At 42.0% G+C, this 13,301-nt stretch overlaps 1 protein-coding gene across 27 annotated transcripts in view; it reads left to right on the top strand.

Annotated features, from left to right (window-relative positions):
• LOC130274049 (ethanolaminephosphotransferase 1-like) overlaps positions 1 to 13,301 on the top strand; it is a 400,414-nt gene that overhangs the window by 290,576 nt on the left and 96,537 nt on the right. The window contains exon 5 of one of the 27 annotated variants that reach the window (XM_056521874.1): positions 4,922 to 5,009. The exons of the other annotated variants lie outside the window; for them this stretch is intronic. The gene's annotated coding sequence lies outside the window, so the exon portion shown is untranslated. The remainder of the gene's footprint in view (positions 1 to 4,921; positions 5,010 to 13,301) is intronic. 27 annotated transcript variants of the gene reach the window in all.

The following is a 13,301-nucleotide window of genomic DNA, read 5'->3' as shown; positions in this document are numbered from 1 at the left end:
TTTTTCCCAAGGCCAGCTCGTCTTTTCCGAGACCTTTTACTGACAGCGGTCTTCTCACTCTTGCTGTTAGACCTTGAGACATCCTCTGGTCCTCTGTCAGACACTCGACTGAGCTCTTCTCCATCTCTAGATGAAGTCTCCCCCTTTTTCGGGGTTGCGGCCACTTGTGCCTCATTATTATCATCCACAACAGGTGCCACTGACACCTGGCACTCTTCCTCTCCCACCACGTTGACAACTCTGGAGACTCTCGCTAAACACTCCCGTCGGACCGGCAATCCCTTGGCGGTAAGTTTGTTGCCCCTAGCAACAACTTCAATGTCTCTTGGCACCAGCGAGTCAGGGAGATTCCTGATCAGTTCCTCTGAACTGTCTCTCGGCTTCTTGGCAGACTTTTCTTTTGTCTTGTCACAGTCTCCTTCACTTAGAACTCTGTCTGTGACCGTAAGTGCAGCCCCCAGCTCCACTGGTACTCTCTTCCGGAGTTTTGGTTTTTCCGCAGCCATCTCCGTAGCTTCTATTCCAGTCACCACTTTAACTTGACTCGTGGACTGTTCTTCAGCTCCCCTTGTGGTCTGGCACACTTCCACCTGACATATACCTAGGGTCTGCTGACAATGCCCATCCTCAGCTGAGTTACTGTCCCCTGCTATGTGGTGAAAACCAAGTGTTGTGAGCCTATCAGGTGTTCCTGCTCTAGTCACCTGACTATCTTCCCACAACTGCTGAAAAAACGGAAAATCCTTCCCCAGCACTACTTCATACTCTAAGGTAGGCTCTATTGCAACCTTGGGACTTATGGTACCATAGGGAGTAGAAATACACACATTAACCGTTTTATATCCCCAAATACCGGCTTGTATAGACACTATAGCAGGGTCTGGCTTTCTGCAGCTGGTCTTTACCAGACTTATTACACATTTTGGATCTAACAAAACAGTCATCTTTTTATCTTCTATTTCCAGCTCACACAGGTTTTCTTTTGTCCTGCGAGAGGTGGGAATATAACTCTTTACATCAGAACACATTAACATAAGTGTTTCAAGAAAAACATTATCAGCCTGCATGGGTTCACAATATACAGCACCATTCACACAGTCCAGTAGAGACCCCCCTGTCCTCACTACTTCCGGAACCTTTGTGTGCGAACTCTCAGGTGCACTCTCAGCATCCCACAGCTGCCAGAAATACGGAAAGTCTCTGCCCAGTACAATTTCCACTGTAAGTTCCGCACATACCTCCATCATATGGCTTACTGTTCCAAAACATGTATCAAAGGTAATTTGAACAGTCTTACCGGGCTCCGGGCGGGACTTCACAAATGGAATTATTTCTGGCATAATCCGAGATACAGTCTGGCAACAATCCAAGTCCACCCACAGTGGGATTCCGCCCACCGACAACTCACGGGACCTCGGCTTCGTCTTGGCGATCACCGGTTGTGGCCCACGTCGGTTGCTCCCAGCAACAGCCTTTCGAGGTTGTCCCATTTTCTTGAAAAAAATTCTCGATCTGTTGCCCCTAGCAACGCTCCTCCACAGACACCAAACTGGGCTTGAACTCCTCTGCTGGGCTCCTCCGACTTGCAATCTTGCAGGGGGTTGCTCCTAGCAACAGCTCCTCTCCAACTCGCCCGTTGGTAGCCTTTGGCAACGGGTTGCCCTTAGCAACGGCGTGCCCGCATCCTCCACCAAAATGTGACGATCCGTCTTGGGGATTAGCTCTGGGATCGTCCTGGACCACGCCACAGGATGCGTTTCTTCTCAATAAACCAGCAAACAAACGCTTATAATGCAAATCTGGCACCTTGCCAGTTTTATTAGACAGGTTGCAGGGAAAGAAACAAACAAAAAGCAGGAATAAAACAAAATCCTAGACCGTCTGGTCACTGACTAAACAGATCAGCTTGTCCTGACTAACAACCGCTGAGCTTCCCTCAGCCGGTTAAACATATGTCCCCTGCAACCTTCTACTCACAATTCATGTCACTATCTTTGAGCCACTCATAGCTCGGGCTGTGTACTCCTCAGCAGGCTCTGTCTCTTCCCTACAGCCCACATGCTGTCTCCTAGGAAGAGCCCACATTACACTGAGTCTCCATCTCATATACACTTCCCTTCCCTCCTGCCTCATTACTTAAGAAGCAGGTGAGAGCTTCTGCAGGGTGAGCCAAGGAAATACACCCTTTCCTTGCCACACTGCCACACCCTCTTATATATGCATGAAAATATGTTTTAAAACAAACAAAAAAGCAATATTATACATAAATAAATAGTGACCTTTAGAACCAAACTAGACATATACATATATCAATAATTCAAACATGTGCACCACCCTAGACATGTTCCAACATTTCATTTAGGCCTCTTGGAGTCAGGGTGTTCAGATAAATCCAGAAGGACTCTCGCTTACATAACCTATTAAATCTCTCATTAGTCCTTCATTAATTTGTTCTACAGGTGTCATTTTTAAAAATCCCTTGTCTGCTTTATGGAATAATGAAAAATGTCGTGATACACTATTTTTGTATAAGCGGTGTAAGATGTTGAAGCAATGTGTATTAATACACTTCCTTAATGTCTAAGTAGTTCTACCCATGTGTTGGAGGCCACAAGGGCACTCCAATACGTATATGACATAACTACTATCGCAGTCACTACATTTTTTTTTTATACATTTTGCTCCATGGTTAATATACAGACAGGTTTTGCATATAGCTTGACCGCATTATTTTACCCATTTTCTCTCATTCAACCCATTATCTTCATTTTTATTTTTGTTTTTATTGCTATCCTTCATTAGACAGGGATATCACAGAGCTATCATCTGGCCCAACGTTTTTTGCCTTCTAAAAATCTTATTTGGTCCTTTCTCTACATTAAGTTTAAGTTTTCTAGAATCCCCTAAATACGAAGGATTCCTCGTATGTCCTGATGATTATTAGAATGCCTTGTAACAAAAATTTGTTCTTAGCCTGTTTTATTTTCACTTTCTACAATTGTTTTCTTATTAATATGCCCTCCTATATATTTTTCTCACTTTAATTGTTGCTACTTTTATTAAAGACTCGGTACTCTTTTTCTTTGAACCATTTCCCAAAATACCTACTTGCTCTTCAAAATCTTTTTCTTCAGTACAATTTCTCTTTACTCTTACCATCTGACTATGTTTTTTCCACTATTAAAGTGCAGATACCCGTTAGCATCTATTGATTTAAAATAGTTTTTTAAAATTAATTTTATTATCTTTTATCAATATCTCCAAATATAAAAACGCTATTTTTGAGGTGCTACTAGTGCTAGTAAATTTCAGGCCCCATTCATTCATGTTAAGGTGTTCGATAAAAGATTGCATCAATTCCCCCCGACCGTTTCCATACTAAAAACAAATCATCTATAAAAAAAAAAGATAACATTTTATATAAGGGTAAAATACACTTCCATGAATAAAAAAAAAACTTCTCAAAATCCCCCATAAAAACATTAGGGTTCCCATTGCTGTGCCGACTTGTTGGATGTAAAACTGATCATTGAAAATAAAATAATTATCATTGAGAACAAACTCCAAACTTTCTAAAATTAACTGTCTCTGAACTGTCTCCTTAAGGGTTTCTCCCAAAGCCCACAGACCCTTTTCATGAGGTATTTTTGAATAAAGAGCTGCCACATCTAATGTTACAAGACAGCACCCTTGGTCCCATTCAATATCCACTAAAAGGGTTAAAAGGTGTCCAGAATCTTGCAAGCTTGAAGGGAGGGTAACCACATATTTTTTTTTTATCAGCTTATCTGTATACTCAACTAACCTATTGGTGAGGGAATTTACCCCTGAATAATCTGCCTACCTGGGGGTGCCTGGTGTTTTTTCTAAAGTTTTGGGATAATATGAAAATAAGGGGTAGTAGGGTTTTCCATCAATAACTAGGACTTCTCCTCTCTAGTACTAGTACTACCCCCTCTACTTTACTGGATCACTTTTTCATTTACGCTAATACATTACATATCATCATTTTAAATTATGTTGTACTCCCCTACAGTATATAATATTTTTTTATCCATCATAACTACTCCCCACCCCTTGTCAGCTTTTTTCCCCAACAATATTTTTATTTTGTTTGATATTTTTAAGGCCCTTTTCTCCTTATATCATAAATTGCTATTCATATTCTTTTTATTATCCTCATACTCTAACTTCCTTAGATCATACAGTACTAAATCATAAAACGTTTCTAAAAAGCTTCCCTTACTATTTACAGGAAAAAAAATCCGACTTCCTTTTCAACCTTGAATTAATGGATTCATTAATACTATATGATGCTAACTCCTTCAACACTAAGACCTCTACAACACTTGTATCTTTATTCACTGAAAAAATAGGTAATTCTCCATCTTTCTTTGCCTTCATTTTAAAGAAACGTTTAAAAGTTAATTTCAGAACAAAATCAATTAACACGTAAAATAAATCCATCCCTGAGGAGGGGCAAAATGACAAACCCTTTTGCAGGACCATTAATTAATCCCATGTAACCTCATTTGTGAATAGGTTAAATATACATGTTTCCCTCAAACTGTCATTATTAGGGAATTCAGGACCCCTATCTAAAGCTATTCTGTCTCTTCCCATGGCTTTTTGAATACGTTTCCCCCTCTCTTTCTCCTTCTTCTTCATCTAACTCTAACCTCTTCCTGGTGTTTGATCTTCCTATTGGGGGGAGAAACTGTTAATTTCTGTGGGCTCTTCAATATTGTGTATGTACCTTCTACGTTCTTCAATACTACCATTGGACTTCTCTCCCTTACCGGGGTTTCTATCATTCCATCTTCCTGAGGTACCTGTGGGATTAACTCTCGTATCCGAGGTTCCGATAACCCCACTTTTTTTCTTTTCTCTTGGTGTTTTAAATTCTGTTACCGGATTTCAGTGATATCCAGGATGATTGAAGCAGGGCGACACACTATAACACTTGAGGCATTTTCTGAAAAGTGAGTGGTAGATGCCACTCACCAATCGTAAGTGTAAAAAAATTATATTTCTATACTATAGGTGTTATCTGCAGTACCGCTCCTGATTTTTGTGTATTTTTCCTTTTCATTGAAATTGACATGTAATGCAGTATTTTTTTATTTTTTGCTATGATTGCAAATTTACTATACGGTACCTTTTCACTGATTATAAAGCAGTGTTCCCACATGTTGGTGAAGGCATGGTTGCTTTTAGACAAAATGGCTAATGCATTATTATGTAAGAAGAGTATGAGCAAGTTGTGGAAGTTGATAAAATAAAAAAATATATCACACGTGCTGGAGGATACTGTGGGCTATGAACCCTGCTGCGCTACTCCAGTACGCTTCCCTGTAAGGCGTACGGAAAGTGAATAATAATAAAATATAAGTGAATAGGAGTACGCGCTGGGTAAAATAGCACTATAAAATGACAATAAATGTAGAAGAAATAGTAGCCCACCTTACAGGTGAGGTATAGTAATGCTTCAATATACTGAGACAATGTAAGTGATACTCTGAAACATGAATAGAATATTTTAGGTGGATATAAAACTAAATGCAATTTCCTGAAAAATGCATTGATGCTAGTCTAAAAATTAGCACGTATGGAATACCTGATATATAGAGTGCAATGTGATATGAACAGTTGATTAAGCAGTTGTGTAGAAGCACTTTCTTTAGACAATGAATGAATCATTCCTTTGGTTGAGTTTTAGGGGTACTCCAGCGCTGCAATTATGATGATAAAAAGCTCCTTAATGCCTGAAAGGTAGGTGATATTGACATCTGAACATAACTTTCCTATTGATAGTGAGTACCTGATGTCTTTTGATCGTAGTATTCTCCTTCCAAGATGGTGTTGGTCTTCTAACGGGGCAGTGGGAGAAAGCTGAGGCCGGTAGTGCCTCAACCAGCCTGCGTCCTCGTTGTAAGTAGCTAGGTGAAGTGAGCGGTTGATAGTGACGTCAGTATGGAGACACATAGGGTCCACAAAGCTATTGACCCGTTTTGGAAATGCTACAGATTTCCTTCTTCGGGATAAGCTGTGTGGATGTGTAGCCAGTACTTATAGGAGGACATGGTCTGGATATTAACCCTATGTTAATTTCTGTAGGTAAGTGATTATTGGGATCTGTAGAAGATCTAGTGCTTGGGTATTGTGATGCTGTGTTTTATGATAGAAAGCCGAATAGTTCCATCTCTTCTTTGAGTCAAATCCACTTCATTGGGGATTGTATTAATTTTATTTTAAACCATAATTATTTTAAATATGAGGATGTTTTTAATAATCAGATATGGGCTACCTCGATGGGGACGAGGTTCGCACCGAGCTATTCTAATCTCTATGTAGGTCTCTGGGAGGAGTCCACGATCTTCCCAGGGAGCCAGCTCGGTGTGAACTTCGTCCTATGGTAGAGATTTATCAATGACGTCATTTTTATCTGGAAGGGGGGAGAAGACAGTCTGGACACCTTTTTAACCGATATTAATAAAAATCAATATGTTTTACATTTTACAGCCACATATAGCCAGACCACTGTGCACTTCCTCGACCTTACCATTTCCATTTTAAATAATCACATTTTTACTTCAACTTCACAAACCTACTGATAGTAATAGTTTTATTCGGATGGACAGTTGCCATCTCCCATTTGGCTGACCAATATACCCAAAACTCAATTCCTTAGGTTGCGCAGGAATTGCACAGATGTGGAACAATACGATAAAGAGGCAGATATCTTAAGGAACAAATTTAAGGCAAAAGGATATGAGAAAGCCCCATTGGAAACAGTACAAGTGCAAATACTAGTGCAAAAGGAGCACATTAGCACAGAAAAACAGACAATAAAAATACCTATCATAACACAATTCATTAAACAAAGCTTTGCCTTCCAAAAAATTGTGAAGCACTATTGGAATATCTTGTGCACTGATAAGATATTGTGGGATATTCCTCCGGAAATTCCTTCCTTTGTATATAAAAAGGCATCCACTATTGGTAATAAAATAGCCCCCACCATTAAATCAATTAAAAACACAGAATCAAAGAATTCGGTTAAGAATAACAATAATTTTCTATCAATCAAAAAAGGTTTCTTCCCCTGCAAAATATGTAGTGCTTGTAAAACTACAAAAAACACCAACCCGACAATTGAGGTGGAAAGCAAGAGAGATAAAACCAGATATAAAATCAGAAACCATATCCATTGTAAATCTAAAGGGGTTATTTATGCCATTATCTGCCCCTGTGTAAAAACATATGTGGGCAGAATGAAGAGACAACTAGGAATAAGAATAAAAGAACACTTATACAATATATCAGCGCATTACAAACATTTCCATAACCCCTTAAGGACCCGGACTTTTTCCGTTTTTTAATTTTTAATTTTTCCTCTTTAACTTTAAAAAATCATAACTCTTAAAAATTTCCACCTAAAATTCTATATGAGGGATTATTTTTTGCGTCAATAATACTACTTTGTAATGACATTAGTCATTTTACCCAAAAATCTACGTTGAAACGGGAAAAAAAAATCACTGTGCGACAAAATTCATGAAAAAACACTATTTTGTAAGTTTTGGGGCTTCCGTTTTTACGCAGTACATTTTTCGGCAAAAATGATACCTTATCTTTATTCTGTAGGTCCATACGGTTAAAATGATACCCTACTTGTATAGGTTTGATTTTGTTTCACTTCAGAAAAAAATCATGAATACATGCAGGAAAATTTATACGTTTAAAATGGTCATCTTCTGACCCCTATAACTTTTTTATTTTTCTGTGTTCAGGGCGCTATGAGGGCTCATTTTTTGCGCTGTCATCTGAAGTTTTTAGCAGTATCATTTTTGTTCTGATCAGACTTTTTGATCACTTTTTATTCAATGCGCTATTTTGGGCTTTGGAATTTTTTTGCGTGTACGCCATTGAGCAGTTTAAAAAGCGGTATACTTTTATAATTCGGACATTTCCGCACGTGGCGATACCACATATGTTTATTTTTATTATTATTTACACTGTGTTTTTTTTATTCTTGGAAATGCCGGGTGATTCAAAGAATAATTGAAAGGGTTAATGATTTTTTTTACACTTTTCTTATGCAATATTATAGCTCCTATAGGGGGCTATAACATTGCATTAACTGATCTTTTACACTGATTGATCCATCTCCATAGGAATGGATCAATCAGTGTTTTCGGCGATTGAATGCTCAAGCCTGGATCTCAGTGTTGAAGCATTCATTCGGTGATCGGACAGCACAGGAGAAGGTAAGAAGACCTTCTGTGCTACAGCTGTTCGGGATGCCGCGATTATACGGCGGCGATCCCGAAAAGCTCCCTGAGCTAGCCGGAAACTTTCACTTTCGTTTTTAGCCGCGCGGCTCAGCTTTGAGCGCGCGGCTAAAGGGTTAATAGCGCAGCACATCGATCAGTGCCGCGCACTATTAGAGGCGGGTCCCCGCTTTACTATGACGCTGGGCCTGCCGCGATATGATGCGGGGTCACCGTGTGACCCCGCGTTATATCGCAGGACCGGGACCCAGGACGTACCCATACGTCCTGGGTCCTTAAGAGGATAAACAATCAGCTACAGTATCCCGTTTTTTTTGGTTTGGAAAAAATTACCCCACACTGGCGAGGGAGCAACTTTATCACACAATTATCCCGATCGGAAAGCAAGTGGATTTTTAATTTAAATTCAATGGCCCCATTTGGACTCAATGAAGAGATGGAACTATTCAGCTTTCTATCATAAAACACCGCATCACAATACCCCAGTGCTAGATCTTCTACAGATCCAAATAATCACTTACCTAGGGGAAGTAACATAGGGTTAATATCCAGACCGTGTCCTCCTATAAGTATTGGCTACACATCCACACAGCTTATCCCGACAAAGGAAATCCGTAGCATTTCTGAAACGCGTTGATATCTTTGCGGACCCTACGTGTCTCCATAGTGAGGTCACTATCAACCGCTCACTTCACCGAGCTACTTACAACGAGGACGCAGGCTGGTTGAGGCGCTACCGGCCGGAGCACTCTCCAGCTGCCCCATTAGAAGACCATCACCATCTTGGAAGGAGAATAATACGATCAAAAGACATCAGGTACTCACGATCACTAGGAAAGTTATGTTAAGATGTCAATATCACCTACCTTTAAGGCAGGGGTCTCAAACTCAAATTATCTAGGGGCCACTGGAAGTAGAGGCTGGGTGAGGCTGGGCCGCATGTGCCCCTCACATATAATGCCCCCATCATGCGCCCTTCACATATAATGCCCCCATCATGCGCCCTTCACATATAATGCCCCCATCATGTGCTTGTCACATATAATGCCCCATCATGCGCTCCTCACATATAATGCCCCCCATCATGTGCCCCTCACATATAATGCCCCCATCATACGCTCGTCACATATAATGCCCCATCATGCGCTCGTCACATATAATGCCCCCCATCATGCGCCCCTCACATATAATGCCCCCATCATGCGCCCCTCACATATAATGCCCCCATCATGCGCCCCTCACATATAATGCCCCCATCATGCGCCCCTCACATATAATGCCCCCATCATGCGCCCCTCACATATAATGCCCCCCATCATGCACCCCTCACATATAATGCCCCCCATCATGCGCCCCTCACATATAATGCCCCATCATATGCCCCTCACATATAATGCCCCCATCATGCACCCCTCACATATAATGCCCCCATCATGCGCCCCTCATATATAATGCCCCCATCATGCGCCCCTCACATATAATGCCCCCCATCATGTGCCCCTCACATATAATGCCCCCATCATACGCTCGTCACATATAATGCCCCCATCATGCGCTCGTCACATATAATGCCCCCCATCATGCGCCCCTCACATATAATGCCCCCATCATGCGCCCCTCACATATAATGCCCCCATCATGCGCCCCTCACATATAATGCCCCCATCATGCGCCCCTCACATATAATGCCCCCATCATGCGCCCCTCACATATAATGCCCCCCATCATGCACCCCTCACATATAATGCCCCCCATCATGCGCCCCTCACATATAATGCCCCATCAAATGCCCCTCACATATAATGCCCCCATCATGCGCCCCTCACATATAATGCCCCCATCATGCGCCCCTCATATATAATGCCCCCATCATGCGCCCCTCACATATAATGCCCCCATCATGCGCCCCTCACATATAATGCCCCCATCATGCCCCCAGATAGATATAACCCCCATCTGGTAGGGTTCCCCAGTAGGTACATAGGCCCCCATATAGATATGACCCCTATCTGGTAGGGCTCTCCAGTAGGCACTCAGGCCCCCAGATAGATATGACCCCCATCAGGTAGGGCTCCTAAGTAGGTATAGAGGTCCCAGATAGATTTGATCCCTATGATGGCGGTAATATCTATCTGGGGGCCTGTCTACCTACTGGGGAGCCCTACCTGATGATCAGGTAGGGGTTCCCAATAAGTGTACAGGCCCCCAGATATTACCCCCAGCAGGTAGAGCTCCTATTTAAACAATTATGCCCCCTAAGAAGATAGGTTAGCCCCTGGTGATAAGCAGGTCCTCCCTTATTAGGCAAGTAATTAGGCAAGTTAAGTTTCACAGCTACAGTACTTACATCTCCCTGCTGCAGCCTAAAATGAGCCTTCTTTGCGGGGATGTTATTACGTCAGGCTCCCAGCTTCCTGCGCTGCAAATGGGATGATGTCACCAATCGCGCGCATTCCCTCCAGGAAGGCTCGTTAAAGGCTGCAGCAGGGAGATATAGGTACAGTAGCAGTGTGTGCCGACGTGTGTGAAGTCTTCTGGCATTTAGCATTGCTTGACCGAAGCAGGGCTAAACGCCTGAAAAAATCACCTGCCCGGCTCCCGGGCCACAAAATTTCATTCCACGGGCCGCGAGTTTGAGATCTCTGCTTTAAGGCATAAAGGAGCTTTTTATTATCATAATTGCCGCGCTGGAGTACCCCTAAAAATGGCCCACTAAACCAAAGGAAGGATTCATTCATTGTCTAAAGAAAGTGCTTCTACACAACTGCTTAATCAACTGTTCATATCACATTGCACTCTATATATCAGGTATTCCATACGTGCTAATTTTTAGACTAGCATCAATGCATTTTTCAGGAAATTGCATTTAGTTTTATATCCACCTAAAATATTCTATTTATGTTTCAGAGTATCACTTACATTGTCTCAGTATATTGAAGAATTACTATACCTCACCTGGAAGGTAGGCTACTATTTCTTCTACATTTATTGTCATCTTGTAGTGCTATTTTACCCAGCGCGTACTCCTATTCATTTATAAATTGTGGAAGTTGTTGCATGTTTAATGACAAACTAGCTGATATAAATTTGTTTCTAAACCAATTTTTGACCAATCACAGAAGGGGGGGGGGTTGAAGTACATTTCCCCTGCTCTGCCCACCCATGAGTGTCCGGGCAAAGCGAGGAATGGGGGAACAGTGGAGCTCACCCGATCCAGGCAGCGATGACGTCATCTGGCGGCGATCATGGCATGGTCATGGCAACGGCGGCTCAGAAATTCAGCGGCGGCAATCTGTGTAAGTGGCCTGGAGGACCACAGTTTGGAGTCTCTAAGCTGTGGCCCTTCAGATCATGCAAAACTACAACTCCCAGCATTCCCACACAGCCATATACTGTCTGGGAATGCTGGGATTTGTAGTTTTGCACCATCTGGGGGGGGGGGGCCACAGTTTGGAGATCACTGTGCAGTGGTCTCTCAACTGTGGCCCTTCAGATCTTGCAAAGCTACAAATCCCAGCATTCCCACACAGCCATTTACTGTCTGGGAATGCTGGGATTTATAGTTTTGCACCATCTGGGGGGCCACAGTTTGGAGATCACTGTGCAATGTTTGAATCTACCCCAGTATGTTAGTGTAAATTTTTTTTAATTTTTTTACACTAACATGCTGGTGTTGTCCCATACTTTTCATTTTCACAAGAGGTAAAAGGACAAAAAGACCCCCAAAATTTGTAGCGCAATTTCTTCTGAGTACGGAAATACCCCATATGTGGACATAAAGTGCTCTGCGGATGCACAACATGGCTCAGAAGTGAGAGCGCACCATGTGCATTTGAGGCCTACATCTGAGGCCTAAATTTGCACAGGGGTGGCTGGTAGTTACACACACATGTGACCCCATTTTGGAAACTACACCCCTCAAGGAATGTAACAAGGGGTATAGTGAGCCTTAACACCCCACAGGTGTTTGATGAATTTTCATTAAAGTGCCACCAAAATGTTGGTGTTACCCCAAATTAAAAGTAATAGGAGAAAAAGCCCACCAAAATTTGTAACACCATTTCTTCTGAGTATTGAAATACCCCATCTGTAGATGTTAAGGGCTTTGCGTGTGCATTACAGGGCTCAGAACAGATGAAGCTCCAATGGGCTTTTGGAGAAAGAATTTGGCTGGAATTGATGGCCATGTGCATTTACAAAGCCCCCATGGTGCCAGAACAGTGCCCCCCCCCCCCACACACACACATGTGACCCCATTTTGGAAACTACACCCCTCACGGAATGTAATAAGGGGTGCAGTGAGCATTTACACACCACAAGTGTCTGACAGAATTTTTGAACAGTGGTCCATGAGCATGGAGGCTTTGTAAACGCACATGGCCCCTGGCTTCTATTCCAACCAAATGCTCTCTCCAAAAGCCCAATGGCACTCCTATTACCCCTTGTGAAAATGAAAAATTTTGGGCAACACAAGCATTTTAGTGAAAAATGTTTCATTTTCATGTCCCATTTTAACAAAAGTTTGTCAATCACGTGTTGGGTGTTAAGGCTCATTATACACCTCATTACGTTCCTTGAGGGATGTAGTTTCCCAAATAGTGTGTTATGTGTTTATTTTTTGCTGTTCTAGCACCATGTGACATGCCCCCCAAAAACCATTTCAGCAAAATTCTCTCTCCAAAAGCCCAATGGCGCTCCTTCTGTTCTTACACCTGTAGTGCGCCAGCAGAGCACTTTTCGTCCATGTATGGGGTATTTCCTTACCCGGGAGAAATTTGGCTTCAAATTTTGGGGTCCAATTTCTCCTATTACTCCATGTGAAAATGAAAAATTTGGAGTAACACCATCATTTTAGCGTTAAAAATCAAATTTTTTCATTTTCACATCCAACTTCAACGCAAACCTGTCAAACACCTGTGAGGTGTTAAGGCTCACTATACCCCTTGTTATGTTGCTTGAGGGGTGTAGTTTCCCAAATAGTGTGCCATGTGGAGTTTTTTTTTTTTT

This window comes from Hyla sarda, chromosome 5 (genome assembly GCF_029499605.1).
Source record: "Hyla sarda isolate aHylSar1 chromosome 5, aHylSar1.hap1, whole genome shotgun sequence".
NCBI classification, from domain to species: domain Eukaryota; kingdom Metazoa; phylum Chordata; class Amphibia; order Anura; family Hylidae; genus Hyla; species Hyla sarda.
Note: the sequence above shows the minus strand (reverse complement) of the source record. Positions and strands in the feature narration are given on the sequence as shown.